Source organism: Melozone crissalis, unplaced genomic scaffold (assembly GCF_028551555.1).
Source record: "Melozone crissalis strain CALT ecotype California unplaced genomic scaffold, PUWL_Pcris_2 ptg000046l_1, whole genome shotgun sequence".
NCBI classification, from domain to species: domain Eukaryota; kingdom Metazoa; phylum Chordata; class Aves; order Passeriformes; family Passerellidae; genus Melozone; species Melozone crissalis.
Genome location: NW_026535824.1, coordinates 10,737,859 through 10,757,938, shown reverse-complemented (window position 1 = coordinate 10,757,938; position 20,080 = coordinate 10,737,859). Strand labels below are relative to the sequence as shown.

The following is a 20,080-nucleotide window of genomic DNA, read 5'->3' as shown; positions in this document are numbered from 1 at the left end:
ACATACACAGTTTCTATTTTAACATTATGTTATAACCTAAACTATATTCAACACACTTAAAAAATCAATTAAAAAATCAATACAGCATAACATCCTAACATAACACATAATATTCGTTTTAATATTTGCAAAGAGCCAATCATAAAATATGCATTCTTCACACCATGGGTGTCCCTTGTCCATGATGCCACCATCTCCGGGCTCCCCCTTATCGGGGTGTCCGACACCGCAGGCTGCAGAGGCTCCCCCAGCTCCGGGACCCCCTCTCCGCTGTGCCAGCCCCCAGCCTGCCGGGCCCGGGCCATTCCCCCGTGGCTCCAGGCTGACGCTGCAGCGCCTGCCCCGGGCAGCCCGACCCCCCCCAGGGAGGGTCCCCCGCACCCCCGGCCCAGCGCTGGGGCTCTGCCGGCACCAAACACCGGGACCCCCAAAATTCTGCCGGGCCAGAGCCACCGAGGGGCGCCCGGCCCTTGGCCTGCTATAGATACAGATTGCAATATTGGCTTTGTGCAAATGTTAACATGGATTTTAGATGGGTGCTGTTAAAATAACTTGGTTATAAAGATACAGTTTTCATTTCTGTTGTTAATTATAAGCTTAGACATAATAGTGATGTAGTTGATATAAGTGTGCTTGTGTTACAGTGCCTGCTTGGATGGGATAACATCCAATGAACATGGGATGAGGACACCTGGTACAGATGTGCCAGCTATCAGCACTCATCCTCTGAAGGCAGTGTGGGCAGCGGCCAAAACTGAAGATGATAAGAAAGGACCAAAACCACAACCAAGGAATACACATGCCCTAAAAAGGTGGAACTGAGGAGGACCCATGCTAAACAGCTCTTGGAATATTTTCTTTGGGAAAAAAGAAAATATTGGAATATTTTTTCTTTGGGAAAAAAAGTTTACTATGCATAAGTGTCACAGATATCTTTTATGGAAAATCCTTTCCTTAGGATTTTTCCTCCTGAGAAGCTGACAGGCCTCAGGAACAAAATGTAAACATTGCTTATCTGCTGCTGTGGAACACAACAGGTGGATCTGTGATTGGTCTCATGTGGATGTTTCTAATTAATGGCCAATCACAGTCAGCTGGCTCGGAAGAGTCCGAGCCACAAACCTTTGTTATCATGTTAACGTGTGTCCTTTATCAGGCTTATTTTGCCCAGAAAAAGGTACCCGGACATGCATAACTCTTTGCTTCTATTGTCTCTTATTGTCCTAATCCAAATTGTCCAATTATTACTCTAATTATATTGCTATTTTTATAACCATTTTATTATCATTCAACTTTTTGAAATTTTAAAAACACGTGATTAGCGTTTTTCACACTTTTTAACACCAATTCGTACATTAAAAGCAGGCATAGCTTTATTTTGTCGCTGGGATCACCCAGCCCCAGCTCTTTCACTCCCCAGCTGGTACCTGTGTCACAGGTGAGCAGGGAGATGATGCTGCCCTCAGGAGCTGGGGCCCAGCACCCAGGTGCAGGTGAGGTGCAGCAGTTCTTTTCAGGGATTCTGAAGGTGAAGGAAAAGGAAGTTTATTTTCTGAGTCTAACATTTATAGGTTTTTAAAAGTGACCATGGATTGAAAGAGGAGGCTGAAAGTGCCACCTCTCCAATGACACTGGACAAACCAACAGTTTAATAAATTTCTTTTCTTTTATAAAAGAATGCAAAACAAATCTCAGGAGCTCATTCCTTCCAGAAAGATTATTGATACTGCTCTAGAAGGCACCTGGGAACAGCATCTCAATCCTGCCCATGTTTTCCCAAAATCGCTTCCTGCAGCAGGAACAGCTGGGTGCAGTTGTCACTGCAGATGTTCAGGCACCCAAAGCAGCTGCAGCTGTTTGTCAGCAGCAGAGCAGATATTCCCTGTGCCATCACCTTTCCATAGGGATACAGAAGCTCTGGTTCTGGGGTATGTGATCCTGCCTGCTGAACTCCAGGGAAATCCACATTGCTCATTGGAAAACCCACCTGAACTTTTCTTTTAAATGTGATGGAGAAATGTCTCTGCATCCGGGGGCTACTGTGGTGCTAAATCACCTGAGGAGTGTTGGGGTGTGCAGGAACCCTACAAGTAAGGGATCAATAATCCCTGGACAGAAGCTGGGCTGCTCAGGAGAAATAATCCCTCGACAGAAGCTGGGTAACTCAGGATCAATAATCACTGAACAGGAGTTGGGCTGCTCAGGATCAATAATCCTGGACAGGAGCTGGGTAGCTCAGGATCAATAATCCCGGGACAGAGGTTGGGCTGCTCGGGATCAATAATCCCCACACAGAAGTTGGGCTGCTCAATCATCTGAGGAGTACTGAGGTGTGCAGGAACCCTACAGGTAAGGGATCAATAATCTGTGGAGAGAAATTGGGATGCTCGGGATCAATAATCCCTGGACAGAAGCTGGGCAGCTCAGGATAAATAATCCCTGGACCGATAATGGGCTGCTCAGGAGAAATAATCCCTCGACAGAAGCTGGGTAACTCAGGATCAATAATCACTGAACAGGAGTTGGGCTGCTCAGGATCAATAATCCTGGACAGGAGCTGGGTAGCTCAGGATCAATAATCCCAGGACAGAGGTTGGGCTGCTCGGGATCAATAATCCCCACACAGAAGTTGGGCTGCTCAATCATCTGAGGAGTACTGAGGTGTGCAGGAACCCTACAGGTAAGGGATCAATAATCTGTGGAGAGAAATTGGGATGCTCGGGATCAATAATCCCTGGACAGAAGCTGGGCAGCTCAGGATAAATAATCCCTGGACCGATAATGGGCTGTTTAGAAGAAATAATGCCTGGACAGAAGCTGAGCTGCTCAGTTTTAATATAATATATGTCATAAAATAATAAATCAAGCCTCCTGAAACATGGAGTCAGATTTTCATCTCTTCCCTCATCCTTGGACCCCTGAGAACACAGTCACATACCTCCCTCTCAAATACATCTGCATGCAATTTCACAACAGGTTCATACATATTCATTCTACTGATTTCCTGTTACATTTCCTGTGAATTTTTCTTTATCAGAAAGAATTCCTGGGGTCATTTTGACCCTGCTTTCCACAGCAGCCTCTCTCTCTGTTTCAGAGTTCAAGGGCCCCCCCTTTATCTCTGTCTTGGGCTGCAGCAGTTTCTTAGAGCACAGGCTTTTGTCAGAACAGGCAGTCAAGCTGTCACAGACATCTCTCCTGAAAAATCCTTTCCTTAGGATTTTTCCTCCTGAGAGGCTGAGAGGCCTCAGGAACAAAATGTAAACATTGACATTATTTGCTGCTGTGGAATGCAACAGGTGGATCTGTGACTGGTCTCATGTGGTTGTTTCTAATTAATGGCCAATCACAGTCAGCTGGCTCAGACTCTCTGTCCCAGCCACAAACCTTTGTTATCATTCTTTCCTATTCTATTCTTAGCTAGCCTTCTGATGAAATCCTTTCTTCTGTTCTTTTAGTATAGTTTTAATGTAATATATATCATAAAATAATAAATCAAGCCTTCTGAAACATGGAGTCAGATGTTCGTCTCTTCCCCAATCCAAGAACCCCTGTGAGCACAGTCACAGTGAAGTTCTACCTGTCTGTTATTGTAATCACCAGTCGTTTTAGTTAATTGCTCCTTTTGTATCGGGATGGCCCTGCCTGAGGCTAAATTGATGGCCCTTCTCTCCAAACAGTGAGAGGACGGAATATGGGGGGGGGGGGGGGGATCAGAGAAAATGCAAAATAACCTCGGGACCAGCATGCCATGGGAAGCAACCCCACCAAACTCACCGAAAAAACCCCAAAAACAACGAGCCAATACAGAATTAAGAGATCAGAGTGATGTCTGGAGGTGAGGAACAAAGTACCCAGCCTGCAGAGATGCTGAGAACCTTTGCTGCCTCTCACCCTGAGCATGGACCTCAGCTGCCAGGCTGTCACAGCCCAGCTGGGTGATGGCACAGCCGGGATGGACAGAGGGGTCAGGGGTGTTATAAATAAAAAATCTGCGAATTTTTTGGGCAAAAAAGGGTTGCAGAGTGAACCAGTTATACCAGTTGCTGCCAAGGTGAAGTGTCGCAGACATCTTTTCATGAAAAATCCTTTCCTCAGGATTTTTCCTCCTGAGAAGCTTAGAGGCCTCAGGAACAACATGTAAACAATGATTATCTGTTGCTGTGGGATGCAACAGGTGCGTCTGTGATTGGTCTCATGTGGTTGTTTCTAATTAATGGCCAATCACAGTCAGCTGGCTCAGACTCTGTCAGAGACACAAACCCTTGTTTTCATTCTTTCCTATTCTATTCTTAGCTAGCCTTGTGATGAAACATTGTCTTCTATCCTTTCAGTATAGTTTTAATGTAATATATATCATAAAATAAAAAATCAAGTCTTCTGAAACATGGAGTCAGATCCTCATCTCTTCCCTCATCCAAGAACCCCTGTGAACAATGTCACAGGTGGGACCCCCAGCTCTGCCCTTTAGTGGACAAAGCTGCACTTTCCTCCTCCTCCGAGTCACCCTGGGAGCAGTTTCGGACCCATCGAGCTTCCCAACCTTGAGCTGATCACTTTTAATAAAGGCATTAAAAAGGAGAAAAAGTCTCCTGCCCTGTTTATTTCACCCGGTGTCACCCACCTACCCAGCCCCAGGGGCCACACAGCGCCTGAGGTGTCCTCCTCCTGTGCCACCCGGTCTGTGACATGGCCCCCGTGAAGTAGGGGGCGGCCACCTCACCGGTGGGGACACAGCATCAGCGTCACCACGATGGGTGGTGACCCCTGAATTGAGGGAAGAGGACTGGAAATTGTGTCCTGACCACTGCCAAAATTGTGTGTTGAACCCCAAAATCAGATCCTGATTTCCCAGACTGAGTGCTCAAAACCTCTAAATTGGGTCCTGACGCCTCAAATTGGCCTTGCAACCCCCCATCAGGTCCTGTCCCCCATCCTCAGTCATGTCCAAACCCACAAATCAGATCCCAAATCCCCTCAAAGGGGTCCTGTTATGTCCAAACCCTCCACATTGGATCCCAAATCCCCTCAAATTGATCCTGACCATTCCCAAAATTGCGTGTCGAGCCCCAAAACTGGATCCTGATTCCCCAAACCCGATGCTCAAAACCTCTAAATTGGGTCCTGACCCCTCAAATTGGTTTCTGACCTCGCTCAAATCAGATTCTGCCTCCCCCAAATTGGGTCCTTACCCCTCAAATTGGCCTTGCAACCCCCCACGGCATCCTGTCCCCCTCCAGTTATGTCCAAAAAGCCTCAAAATCAGATCCCAAAGCCTCTCAAAGGGGTCCTGTTATGTCCAAATCAGATCCCAAAGCCCCTCAAAGGGGTCCTGCTATGTCCAAATCCTCCAAATCAGATCCCAAAGCCCCTCAAAGGGGTCCTGCCCCCCCGGTCGGGGTCCCCCCGTACCAAGAGCAGAAGCCGACATCAGCTCCCCACCAGCGTCCATCGCCCGCGCTCAGGGCCCAGCAGGGCCAGGAGCCGGCGAATGGGGGGAGACAGTACCGGGGACACGGGGTCCGGTGGGTTCTGCTGTGGCCGGTGGGTCTCGGTCTGTCCTGCTGGCTCCCGGTCCTGCTCCCGGTTCTTCCCGCCGGTGGTTCCGGGCAGTCCCGGGGGCCCGTGCGGGCCCCGGTGCTGCTCGCAGCGTGTCCCGGTCCGGACCGTATCGCCCTCGGACGGCCCCGGTGTGGTCCCGATGCCGCCACAGTCCCTTCCCGGCAGCCGCCGCCGCTCCCCGGAACGCGCGCGCGGGAATCCCGGCCTGACACGCCTACGCCTGAAATAGCGCCTGTGATTGGTCAAAGCGGAGGTGACATCATCGGTTGCCAGGCAGAGGGGGCTGGAGCGGGTTGAGAGGCGAAGGAGACGGTGCTCGGAGGGGGCGTGGTCTGGCCGGGAGGAGGCGGGGTCTGGACGGGGATGGGGCGGGGCAGGGCGGGGAGAGGGCGGGGCAGAGCGGGATGGGTGGGGGCTCGAAAGCGAAACCTTAACGGAGCTTTTGGGAGCTGAACTCGGAGGACTGGTGTGGACTGGGGAGTGCCCCAGGCTGGACTGGGAGCACTGGTGTGAACTGGTGAGTGCCCCAAACTGGACTGGAGACATTGATGTGGACTGGGGAGCTGAGAGGGCTGAACTGGGAGCACCGTAGTCTAGACTGGGAGCACTGGTGTGGACTGTGGAGAGCCCCAGGCTCGACTGGGAGCACTGCTGGGGACTGGTGAGTGCCCTAAGCTGGACTGGAAACATTGATATGGACTAGAGAATTCCCCAGGCTGGACTAGGAAGTGCCCCAGGCTGAACTGGGAGCACTGGTGTGGACTGGTGAGTGCCTTGTCTGGACTGGAGAGTGCTCCAGGCTGAACTGGGAGCACTGGTGTGGACTGGCAAGTGCCCCGAGCTGGACTGGGACCACTGGTGTGGACTGGAGAGTGCCCCAGGCTGAATTTGGAGCACTGGTGTGGACTGCTGAGCTCAGGGGTCTGAACTGGGAGCACTGGTGTGGACTGCTGAGTTCAGGGGGCCAGACTGGTAGCACCGTAGTCTGGACTGGGAGAACTGGTGTGGACAGGGGAGCACCCCAGGCTGGACTCAGGGGCGCCCCAGGCTGGACTGGGAACACTGGTGTGGACTGGTGAGTGCCCCAAGCTGGACTGGGAAGTGCCCCAGGCTGAACTGGGAGCACTGGTGTGGACTGCTGAGCTCAGGGGGCCAGACTGGGAGCACTGTAGTCTAGACTGAGAGCACTGGTGTGCACAGGAGAGCGCCCCAGTCCTAACTGGTTTTAACTGGTGTCTCCACAGGCTGTTGCTCATTCCCCGTGAGCCCCACAGAGAGCACTGTCCGTACCGGTCCCACCATGGCGCTGCCACCCGCCACTCTCCTGCCCGGTGTGCTGCTGGTGGCCGACGCCCTGGCACTGGTGTTACTGGTGCCACTGGTGCCGCTGCTGGCGCCGCTGGGCGTGCTGGGCGTGTGGCTCGAGGCTGCCCTGCGCTTGCCCATCCTGGCCGTGGCCACCCGGCTGCCAGCCCCTCGCTGTCCTTCTGGAGCCACCGCGGCCGCCGTCACGGCCGCCGCCACTCCCGCGGTGTTCGAAACCTTCCGGAGCCTCCTGGGGCCGCCCGGGGCCGGCCTGGGGCTGTTGGCGGCCGCGGCGCCCGCCTGGCTCGGGGTCACCCACGCCGCTGCCGCCCTGGCCATGCTGGCCTGGGCCGCGCCCCCAGCCCCCGGCAGCATCCCCGAGACCCCCGGAGGCGTCCCCAAGGCTCCCAGCAGCGTCCGGCGCGCTCTGGCACTGACCTGGGAGCAGAGGAATGTCCTTGGAGCTGCTGTCCTCTGCCTCGTGCTGGCTGTCGTTGGTGGGTGACTGTCTTGGTTTAGGGCAAATTTGGGAGAAAACCTCCAAAAGGGGCCCCTCCAGAAAGCAAATCCACACAGCCCGTCCCCAAACCAGTTCAGGAAAGATTCCTCAGAGAGAAGTGGAAAGAACCTGTTTATTTAACATGCAAGGCACACAAAATGAACAATACCAGATGACAACACTCTTTCACCACTCTGAAAAAGATGACAAATTCAGAAAGTCTCTCTTGGGAGTGGTCGCTCTGTTCTCAGTCCCTCTGGTCCTGGGGCAGCTGCTGCAGCCACAAAGTGCAAACTCTCGGTGTTCCCAGGTCCCGGTCTGGAGCAGGCTCAAGTAGGTCGAAAAAAGGGAAAGGAGAAACAGTCCGGGGAAAAATTCGGACTGCTTAGCTAAACTAAATAATGAGCGGAAACAAAAGCAAGAGCGAAGCAGGAGCAAAGCAGAAGCAAGAGAAAAGCAAAAAGGCAAGCAAAAAGCAAAAGCAGCACCATGTACTGCCCCGTGTCTGTGTCCCGCCAGCCGTGGGGGAGCGGCTGATAACAAAACCAAAGCAAAACTTTCACTCTTCAGAGCCAGTCTTGAAGGCACAGAACATGATATCCAGCATAAACAGAACACACAGATGGGGATACAAACATCCTAACGTCACCTTAGGACGTTGACATGTGGTGACAGGCGTTGACACCCCCAATTTGGGCTCTGCAGCCCCAAATTGGGAACCCCCCAATCTGGGATACCCCACCAAATTGGATGCTGGCACCTTAAAATTGAGTGTTGAGCTCTTAAATAGGCGATGACCACCCTAAAATAGAGTGGTGACCCTCCTAAATTGTGAGTTGACCCCTTCAGTTGGGTGCTGACCCTGCAAAAATGGGGTGCTCACTTTCCAAAATGGGTTCTGACCCTGCAAACTTGACTGTTGGTCCCCCAAAATTGGGTGCTGACCATCAAACTAATGGTCTGATGCCCAAATATGGATGTTGACCTCTAAGACCTGGGATCTTAAGGTCCTGATCTCCTATGTTTAGGTTCTGATCCATAAAACTGTGTGCTGAACCCCCCCAAAATTGGTACTGACACTTTAAATTGGGTGTAAAATCCCTAAATTTTTCACGAAACCCCCCAAATTGGGTCCTGACTTCTCTAAATTGTCTCCTGCCCAAATCGTGTCCCGCCCTTCCAAAATTAGATCCCCGTTCCCCAGACCGGATCCTGCCCCCCACAAATCAGGGTCCCCCTGTGTCAGTGGTCTCACCCGTGGTGACGCAGCCTCGGTGACACCCAGGGGAGATGGCGGGGCCGTACACCACCGGGAAGGTGCTGGATGCCATCGGGAGTGGGGATGGAGTCACCGCTGGAGCTGTCGGGATGGTGGCGGCTGCTGGAGCCACAAGGTGGGTTGGAGCATTCCCAGGGCCTGTCCCCGTGTCCCCAACGTCCCCGATGTCACCATGTCCCTGTGTCCCCACAGTGTGCTGTTTTCTGGCTGCCGGGGGTCTCTCTTCATGCTGTTGATGGCGCGTCTCCGTCAGAGCCTGAGCCTGCGGCTTTTTTCCCACCTGGTGCACCAAGACCTGGACTTCTTTCAGGGAACACCAGCAGGTAACGGGGTACGGCCCAGCCCAATCCCACCTGACCCATCCCACCTGTTCCATTGCATCCCAGCTAGTCTGTCACCCCAGTCCCATCCCCACCATCCCATTGATCCCATCCCATCCCATTAATCCCATCCCATTGATCCCATCCCATTGATCCCATTCCATTGATCCCATCCAATCCCACTGATTCCATCCCATCCCATTCCCACCATCCCATCCCATCGATTCCATCCCATCCCTTCCCATCCCTTCCCATCCCATCCCATCCCTTCCCATCCCATCCCATCCCATCCCATCCCATCCCATCCCATCCCATCCCATCCCATTCCCACCATCCCATCCCACTTATCCCATCCGTTCCCATCCCATTGATCCCATCCCATTGATCCCATCCCATCCCATCCCATTCCATTCTATTCCCACCATCCCATCCCATTGATCCCATCCCATCCCATCCCATCCCATCCCATCTGTCTGTTATCCCATCCCACGACTCCATCCCCATCATTCCCATTCCCACCATCCCATCCAATTCCATCCTATGCCATCTTCCTGGCTTCATTCTACTCCAGTGTTCCATCCTGTCCCCATCCCACTTTCCCATTCTAGCCACTGTTCTGTCCCCATTATTCTCACTCCCGTGCCTCCACCCTGTTGCGTATCCCCAGCTGCCTTACACCATCCCATCACCCCATCCCACCATTTCCTTTCCCACCATCCCATTTCCCCTGTCCCTCCCCATTCCACCCTGACCATCTCCACAGCCATTCCCATCATCCCATCCCACTGCTCCCCATTACATCATTCCCATCCCAAATGGGATCATCCATGATGGGATCATGGTCTCACCCACCACGATCCCAACCTCTTTTCCCACCCTGCAGCTGAGCTCCTGGCTCAGTTTTCCATGGAAGTGCCACGGGTGTGCAGGGCAGCACCGAGTGGAGCCAACCAGCTGCTGCGGAGCCTGGTGATGGCCCTGGTGGTGGAGGGGTTCATGGTGGGGCTGGCACCGGGGTTGGCACTGCTGGCACTGCTGGAGGTGCCCCTTGGAATCGCCACCCGCCGTATCCAGAGCACCCGCAAACAGGTCAGGAGTAGGAGGGAAAGAGTGGGGGGGGACTGAAGAAAGGTGGGAATGGTGGAGCTGGGATGGAGGCTAGGGGAATGGGATGGTGGGGATGGGATGGGATGGGATGGGATGGAGAATGGAAAGGAGGATGATGGAGGTGGAAATGGTGGGATGAAAGGGGATGAAGACAAGGGGAATGGGATGATGGGGATGGGATGGAGAATGGAAAGGAGGACGATAAATGGTGGGATGAAAGGGGATAAAGACCAGGGGAGTGAGATGGTGGGAGTGCTGACATGAGGATAGAACAAAATGGTCGAGATGGGACTGGTGTGGATGAGAAGGATGAGATAAGGTAGTGGGTATGGAATGAGACAGTGGGGATGGGGATGGTGGGATTAGGAGAATGGATGGGAATGGTGAGGGTGAGAGAGAAGGGCGTGGGATGGCGGGAATGCAATAGTGGGGATGCAGTGGGTGTGGTGGGATGGGATGTGGATGGTGGGCCAGGAAGGTGACCTGGGAAAGTTGGAGATCCCCTGTTGCTGCCACAGGCCCTTCAGCGATCCATGCTGGAAGCATCTGCCCGCACAGCCGCAGGGGTGCAGGAATCTGTTGCCGCCATTGAGACCATCCGAACCTTTTCAGCAGAGGAGGAGGAGCAGCACAGATGTAACCTGGCCAAGGAGCTGAGGCTGAAGGAGCAGATAGAGCTGGAGCTGGCAATCTTCGTCCTTGTCTACAGGGTCAGGGGGGACTGGGAATGGGAACAGCAGAGAATGGGGGATGCCAGGGTCAGGGATGAAGACACTGGGAATGAGAACACTGGGACCAGGAATGGGAAACCAGCGGCTGAGATGGGGGCACTCAGAGTACAATGGGGACACCAGGAATGGGGACAACAGAACAGGGACATTGAGTTCAGGAACAGGCATGGCAGGAATGGGAATGGTGACATTAGAAGCAGGATGGGGACACTGGGATAAAGGTTGGGAACATCAGTGTGGTGGTGTTTGCAGGTCCCCAGGATGAGAAAAGAGACAAAATTCTTGACTTCATGTTTCAGAAAGCTGATTTATTATTTTATGATATATATTATATTAAAAGAAAATTATATACTAAAGAAAGAGAAAGGAGACATTAGAAAGCTAGAAAGGACTGAATAATAAAGTCTTGTGACTCACCAGAGAGTCTGACACAGCTGGACCTGTGATTGGTCATCAAGTAAAAACAACCACATGAGACCAATCAAAGATGCACCTGCTTCATTCCACAGCAGCAGATCATTATTGTTTACATTTAGTTTCTGAGGCCTCTCAGCTTCTCAGGAGAAAAATCCTGGTGAAAAGATTTTTCAGAAAATATGTCTGTGACACATCAGGATCAGGTATAGGGACATCAAGAGTGAGATGGGGACACCAGAACTGGAATGAGGACACCAGGAACAGAGATGAGGCCACCAGGAACAGAGATAAAGACACAAAGGAGTGGGATGGGGACAGGCAGAATGGGGACACCAAAAGTGGGTTGGGGGCAGATGGAATGGGGACGCCAGGAGTGGGTTGGGGGCAGCAATATCCCTGTCCCACCTACAGGTGATCAAACTGGCCATCCGGGTCATGGTGCTCTTCAGGAGCCACCAGCAGCTCCGTGACGGATCCATCACTCCTGGGGTCCTCGTCACCTTCCTGCTGTACCAGGACAGAGTTGGTAGCCATATCCAGGTGATCCCATGGAATGCACGTGTTTGTCCATCTGACTGTGCTTCTGTCCATCCTGGTGCCACCCCCTTCCTTCTCCCCAGGTGCTGCTCTACGGCTTCAATGAATTCCTGACCAACGCAGCTGCTGGACAGAGGATCTGGGAATACCTGGATCGGAAACCCGCAGGGAATGTCGGGGGGACGCGGGAGCCTCCCGAGCTTCAGGGCCATGTCACTTTTCAGAAGGTCTCCTTCACATATCCTGGAAATCCAGAGCACCCTGTGCTGAAGGTGGGTCTGGGGGGAGGTGGGGTTTCCCAGGAGTGGGAATTTTGGCATCACCTGCTGTCACAATCCATCCTTACGAACGGGTTTCTTGATAGTTCATGGATTGATCTCAGGGTGCAAAAAAACCAACACGGCACAGGAGGTTTGCAGTAATAAAACAAATGCAGCTTTATTGAATGACCACAACAAAATGCAATAGAGGGATTAAGGGAGAGAAAAAGATAGAGATAGAAAAGAGAGAGAGAGAAGGAGGGGGATATAGCTACCAAATGCAGAGACGAAATCCTTTGGTCCAGTCCAGTCGAGGATCCGCCTGTTACGTCGGGGAGATCTCAGGGTTGCAGTCCATCTGGACCCCAATTATACTCTTTTTTTGATGGGGGAAGGGGAATGGATTTTGCAACCGAGTCAAAGGTAGTTTATTGTATCTTTGGGGAGGAAAGAATAATGTTTGGAAAAGGGGTACACACAGTCCATGTTCAGCAGTGGGCGTGAGCCATTGTTTTCATGGTCCACTGCTCACACCTGCAACATCCATCTTGCTTTGGTTAGCTTGCCTCCCCCACACACCTCTCCCAGGTTGGGGGTCTCAGTCCCAATCCTTGGAAAGAGTGTGGGGGGCCTTTTCACATGGGGGTTTCATGTCTTGGTCTTTGATGGAGAGGCTTCTTACATCTCAGTCCGTCTGTCACGGCAGTTATAAGACGAGTGAGGGGTCTTTTGTGGAGGACCACCCAAAACTCAGGAGAAGTCCAGCCAGGCAAAGAGGGGGCAGCTTCCAAGGCTACTGTTGCAAAAAGGCAAGGTGCCCTCTTCTTCTTCTCATTGGGCTCAGTGTAGCATATAGTAAATACACCTGTGGACAACAGCTTAACAATGCTCTCAGGTCTCGGGGCCTTGTTGACATGTGACTTTCTCCTTCAGAACCAGAGATTTTAGACAGTGGGGACTCTTCAGTGGTCCCCCAATGATGATGGTGAGGCAGATGAGGAATATTTCAGACAGACTCTCACACCTGTCCCCATCCCACAGGACGTGAGCTTCGAGGTGCGCTCTGGGGAGGTGACGGCGCTGGCGGGGCCCAATGGCAGCGGGAAGAGCATGGCCATGGCGCTGCTGGAGCGGCTGCGGGATCCTGGCAGCGGGACGGTGCTGCTGGATGGGATCCCGCTGCCAGAGTATGAACACCAGTACCTGCACCGCAAGGTGGGACAGCAGAGACACTGGGAACACTGGGCATGGAATGGGGAAAATGGGGACAGGGGTCAGGGGACAATTGTGATGGTGTTCACAGGGGTTTTTGGATGAGGGAAGAGACCAGGATTTGACTCCATGCTTCAGAAGGCTTGATTTATTATTTTATGATATATACATTACATTAAAAGTATACTAAAGGAACAGAAGAAAGGATTTCATCAGAAGGCTAGCTAAGAATAGAATAGGAAAGAATGATAACAAAGGCTTGTGGCTTGGCTCTCTGTCTGCACCAGCTGGGTTGTGATTTGCCATTAATTACAAACATCCAACATGGGCCCATCACAGATGCACCTGTTGCATTCCACAGTAGCAGATAATCATTGTTTACATGTTGTTCCTGAGGCCTCTCAGCTTCTCAGGAGGAAAAATCCTAAGGAAAGGATTTTCCATAAAAGATGTCTGCAACAAACAATGAGATGAAACTGGGACCACAGGAGCATGGGAGCAGAAATGGGGATACTGGGAAGAGGATGGGGACATCAGGAATAGGGTGGGGACAACAAGAAATGTGATAGGAACATTGGGAAATGGGATGGGGATGACAGGAATGGGGATGGGAAAAGTGGGAAGTCAGGGGTGGGGACACTGGGGACACAGATGGGGAGAATGGGATCAGGGATGGACACTATGGGGACACCAAGGTGGGATGGGGTCATGGAACAGGGGTGGGGACACCAGGAGCCAAGACAGCATCCTAGGGCTTGGGGCTGGGGCAGGTGGTGCTGGTGGAGCAGGATCCCGTCCTGTTTTCTGGAACGATCCGTGAGAACATCCTGCTGGGGCTGGAGCACTGCAGAGTCAGAGCTGCGGGAGGCCGCCACTGCTGCTGGAGCCATGGAGTTGATCCAGGGGCTGGAGCAGGGCTGGGACACTGGTGAGAGCCAGGGGGATGGATGGGGCACCCCTGGGGCACATCCCCCTGATCCCAGGATCCTCTGGCAGCGATGGGAGAGCGGAGTGGGTGGCACATGGTGGGGTGTGCGGGGGATCCCTGAGGTCACATCCCACTGATCCCATGGGATTGCTCACGCAGGTCAGATCCCACTGATCCCATGGGATTGCTCACACAGTGGTGAGGGAGTGTGGGGGGTAGGGGAAAGGGGGGGAACCTCTTGTGCTAGGATCCCACTGATCCCAGGGTCCCCCCGCAGAGGTGGGGGAGTGTGGGGGGTGGGAGAAGAGGGGAGAACTCCAGGGCTGCACCCCACTGATCCCCTGTGGTCGCTCCCACAGAGGTGGGGGAGCACGGGGGGCGGCTGGCGGCGGGGGAGCGGCGCCGTGTGGCCCTGGCCCGGGCTCTGCTCTGGCGTCCGGCCGTGCTCATCCTCGACGAGGCGCTGGATGATGGATATGATGGAGCAGTGAGTGGGGTGGGATGGAGGGGGTTGGTGTGGATAGGGGTGCAGTTGGTGAAAATGGGGTATGATGGGATGGCTGGAATGGGATGGTGGGATGAGGTGGTGGCAATAAGGGATAATGATTGGCATGGAGTGGGAATGATGTGATGAAGACAGGGATTGGATGGGGTGGTGTGAGTCAACGAGGTGGAGAAATAGGACAGGATAGTAGGATGGGCTAGAGACCAGGGGTGTAGGATGGCAGGAAAGTAGAATCAAAGGATGAAGACAAGGAGATACGATAGGGTGGGGTGGGAATGAAGGGGATGGGAATGCTGGGATGAGGACAGAGATGGAGTGCAATGGGAAGGGTTGGAGTGGTAGGAGTAGGATGGGATGGGACAGTGGGAATGGGGATAGTGTGGGCAGGATGGCATAGTGGGCATGGGGATGGGATGGAGAACAGGGAGATGGGATGGTAAGAACAGGATGATAGGATTAGGGTGGGACTGAGAGTGGGGTGGGATTGGTTGGTTGGGACTGGGTGGGATCAGGTGGGACAGGGTAGGACTGAGTTGGATGGGCTGGCATGAGGGTTCTCTGATTGGATGGTTTGGCATGAGGGTTCTCTGATTGGATGGTTTGGCATGAGCGTTCTCTGAGCTGGATGGGTTGGGATGAGAGTTCTCTGAGCTGGATGGGTTGGGATGAGTGTTCTCCTAGCTGGATGGGTTGAGATGAGGGTTCTCTGAGCTGGATGGGTTGGGATGGGAGTTCTCTGAGCTGGATGGTTTGGGATGAGCTGGATGGGTTGGGATGAGTGTTCTCTGAGCTGGATGGGTTGGGATGAGCTGGATGGGTTGGGATGAGAGCATTCTCTGGCTGCAGGCACAGCGCTGGATGCGCACTGGGCTGGCCAAGACTGTGCTGGTCGTGTCCCACCGGCCGCGGGTGCTGGACGGGGCCGATCGCCTGGTGCTGCTGGAGCATGGGGCCGTGATGGAGACGGGAACACCAGCGGAGCTGCGGGAACGCCGCGGCGCCTACAGCCGCCTGCTCCTTGGAGGAGGCAGCACTGGGCAGCCCGAGGGCCCCGGGATGGGCAGCGAGAAGGGGGCTGCATCTGGCAGGGAATAAAAGGGAATCAGCCCCAGTGTCCCCATTCCCGGTGTTTGTGTCACCAGCCAGCTCCTGGTGTCCCCAGTCACAGTGTCCTGTGAATCCCTTCTCCCCACATCCTCAGGATCCCAACTCCCTGTGTCCCCCATGTCCCCACTGTGTCCCCCAGGTCTGCCCATTCCCTGGATGTGTGTGTATCCCCTGTATCCACCATGTCCCCATGATCCCTGGTCCCCATGTCTGCTCCTGGACATGGGGCACAGGGTGGGAAATCAATCCCAAGGAATGGATCTGGGCATGGGTGTCACGTCCTCATCTCACTCCTGCTGTGCTCACTCCAAGCTCCTGTGTCCCCAGTCCTTTCCCAGTGTCCCCATCCCCAGTGTCTTTATTCCAGTTCCCAATGTCCCCTTTTCTATTCCTCATTCCCTGAGAGGAAGTGCTGGGCACTGGAGGATGGGACGGAGATTTATTGCCCAAACCAGGGTATTTATACATGAGAAATAAAACATTTTGAACAACTGTAATTCTTGTGTTTAAAACATGGGAAAACAGGAAGTCAGTCCGTTGGGAAGGGCTGCTGTGTGATGAGTGGGAACAGCAGGATGAGCTCTGCCAGCAATTTGTGGCTTTCTGCAGGGAGAGGGAAGGGGTTGGACCTGCACCATGGATCATTCAGCTGGTGATGAGAGTAAGAGTTGGTGTCACCCTGTCTCTGTCGCCATGGGTTGGATCTGGCTGAAGAGCCCACAGAGAGCAAGGATCCCACCAGATCCTACTGCATCCCTTGTACCTCAATCCTGCTCCACCAACACCACCTGATCTGTTTTGGAATCCCCTCAATCCTGTTCTGGAATCCCACTCCAATGCTGCCCCATCCATCCCACCTGATCCTGCTCTGGAATCCAGCCCAGATACACTTTAGAATTCTACCTGATCCTGATCGGGAATCATGCCCTGGTCTGGAATCCTGCCCTATATCCCTTCTGGAATCCCGCACAGATTCCCCTCTGTACCTGTGGTCAAGCAATTGGTTTCTCTGCCTGTTTCTGCAGAATGAGAGGATCCATGAGATTCCAGCATGGATCACACACCAGGATTCACCTGCATGGAGGTGATCCAGAGCTGGATCTGCCTCTGTGTTAGGTGACATGTGGAGGGTGAGGGGCACAGGAGACAGACACCACTCACCCTGATGTTTGTGTGGCAAGAGAGGGTTTTGTTTTCCACTCCCTCCTTTATATAGAGCATTTGAAAGGCCTGGTCTGGATGCTGTCACTGGTTTGAACTCCGCACCCCTTTGGGTCCTGGGCCACTGAGATGCCTGCAGGCTTATGAGAGATCAAATTGGCCAAAGCTCTTGTCACTGAGCCCAGGGGCTGGCAAGGTGACACCAACATCTCACCCTTTCTTTGCTATAAATTTTGATTTGCATTATAGCTGCAGCATTTATGTCCAGGAACTGCTAGGGGAGAGCTCAGGTAAATATGCCCCAGGCATTAGGCTTATAGGTTACAGATTGCAACTTATTTGTAAAAACAACAAACCATTTAAGCCTTGAAGAAAATAAAACAGTCTGTAAGAACAAGAATCATTCAACCCTTATTAAAGAAAGAAAAGCAAACACAAAAACTAGGAAACAATCTGTAGACAAGGAAAACAGTTTGTAAACAGGGGAATAATTTGTAAACAGATGAATCTTTATGTGAACTGCAGTCCCAGATTTCCATGAGGTTGTCACCAATCACTGATCACACGGCTCTGTGTCTGCTGAGGGTTTATCAGCAGGTGCTGTCAGGATGCAGTGCAGGCTGGATGCATCTGGCAGGTACCCAATGTGTCCCACTGTCTGTTGGAACACATGAATGTCCCCAAGCCCAGGTAATGAGATCCCAGGGACCCCCCCATGTATTGGTAAGGAGGTCTCGTGCCATTCCCTTGGATTTGGGCAGCTGAACATTACACGATTGCATTGATAAGAAGTGATTTAGCATAACTGGCTTCTGGGATTTTCCTAAGACTGTTAAGTGATTTAATGTGTATAGAGCTTTAGCTATTCTACTTTGTGGGGTCTCACCACATACCTCCCTTTTGTTTATTAACTATACCTTTTCAGGCACCATGTGCTCTTTCCACTATTGCTTGTCCAGCTGGTAAATGAGGGATGCTGGTTTGGTGTGATACACCCCAGAGCTGTAGAAATTGCCTGGTTTCCTGGGAAGTGTAGCAGGCCCTTTATCAGTTTTGATGGTTTGAGGAATGCCCAAGGCTGCAAAAGCTGATTGCCAGTGTACCATGGCACCCAGTCCCCTTTCCCCTGTGTGTACTGTAGCCCATATTGCTGAGGAAAAGGTGCCAATTGAGACACGGGTGTGTTTTAAATGGCCAAAATCAGGGATGTGTGTGACATCAATTTGCCAGATTTGCAAAGCACACAGTCCATGAGGGTTCACTCTTATCTGCAATGGTGCAGCGTGACCTTGACAGCACAGATGCTAACAATATTACAAACCTCTGTGTTTGACAGCTGAAATTGCTGTTGTAAAGCTCAAGCATCTTGGTGGAAAAAACTGTGCAATGCCTTTGTTTGTGGAAGCACATCTGGCTGTGGTGCTGAATGGGTACCAGAAAAAGGTACCTGGACCGTCTGTAACTCTTTGTTTTTATTGTCCCATATTGTCCTAAATCCTAATTGTCCAAATTTTTATTACTCTAGTAATATTGCTATTTTTATAACCATTTTATTACTATTAAACTTCTAAAGTTTTGAAAAACAAGTGATTGGCGTTTTTCACACAGTGCCTGACACAACATCCCACGGACAGGGAGGTCACAGGATGTAAAAAACGCCAATCCTGTCACTGCTGTGTCCCAGCGCTGCACCGAGGACATCCCCCAGCGTGATGGCCATGTCATCCCCAAGGGTATGACAGGGTGTCCCCAGTGTCACCACCCACCCTCATCTGCTGTCCCTAAAGTGGCCATTCCCATCCCACCAGGGGTCATCTGCCTGATGAGCATCTACGGGACCCACCACAGCCCAGACCTCTGGCCCGAGCCTGAGGTAGGGCCACCCTATGAGGTGTCCCTTGAGGAAGCAAAGGGAGTCAACCATATCCTAACTGATCAGCATCGAACTCCGATTTATTGATCTAGCTTACACTCTTTTATAGTGGTGTTAATTAAGCTTATACATATTACAAAACCCGAGCTCATCATTGGTTGTAGATTACACACCAACCCCTCTTTGTTGCCAATACCTGTGGTTTTCTTGTTGAGACTAATACTTGTTTTTCTCATTCTGTTATTGACTTGTTATTAACTGTTCTCAAGGCCTCCATGTTTTCCACCATGTTTTTTCTCATCACTTCCTCAAGGACATGGTGTTTACTGTTGTTAAGGGAAAAGCCTGAGAACTTGCTGCGTACAGCTGCCTTTTATTCTTTAACCAGCTGTATATGTTCATGGCCTTTTTTCCTTCAAGCCATGTCTGAGCAAAATTCTCCAACAAATTCCCCGTTTTTCTTTTTTGCGCAAGGAGGTTAGTCTGCCAGGTTTTTTCTATCATTCTACTGACCATATTTTGAATATAATTAAAAATACAAGGTAAAATAAGCAGAAGCATTAAAAGCACATCTAATATCTCTACAGCATATGTCACAAGGTTCCTCAGCCACGGTCCAAGCAATGGCTTTTACCCCAAAGGGTTAAAACCACCCCCAACTGAGCCATAATGTCTTCCTTATCAGGCATTGCACGGTAGGTGGTAATTGGACCACTGAAAAGGAAAGCTGTTAGCTGTTTTTCATTCATGCCAACCCAGAGAGGAGGCGAACGGCTAGGGCTAATAATGCTGGAATCGACTCCAGTGTCCAACAAGCCTGAAAATGATCCTTTCTGTCCTTGAAATTCCACTTCCACCCTTTTCTTGGTCTCTCAGAAAGGTTCAAAGCCAGTAAGGTAAGTCCTCTGGTGGATTCAAAACCATTTTCCCCCCTCTCTTGTCCTTTCATAGTCTGTAGTCCCTTAGTCATTTGGCTCAAGTGGCACCACCTGAGCAATTCTCAGTCCTTTGTTAATTTGGAGTGGTGGGAAAAGAGTATGCACCATAACATATAGTCCACATCAATGACGCCAGGCAAAACAAATAATCCCAACGCAGATGATCTTCCGAAAAGCAAAGCACCCACCGCGTGACCCTGTATAACAATAGGTCCATGAATCCCTGTCGGGATCTTCCGTGGGTGCAGGGTCATCAGCATAACTTCTACGGCGGCTGCCGGTTCCAAGCCGAGGCTCCCTGTGGTGTCGGGTTGGAGACAGGAGAGGGTGCTGATGCTG

At 51.9% G+C, this 20,080-nt stretch overlaps 1 pseudogene; it reads left to right on the top strand.

The window, feature by feature from the left end:
* Window positions 1–6,862: 6,862 nt before the first annotated feature.
* Window positions 6,863–15,757, top strand: LOC128943488 (antigen peptide transporter 2-like; annotated as a pseudogene).
* The last annotated feature ends 4,323 nt before the right edge of the window (window positions 15,758–20,080 follow it).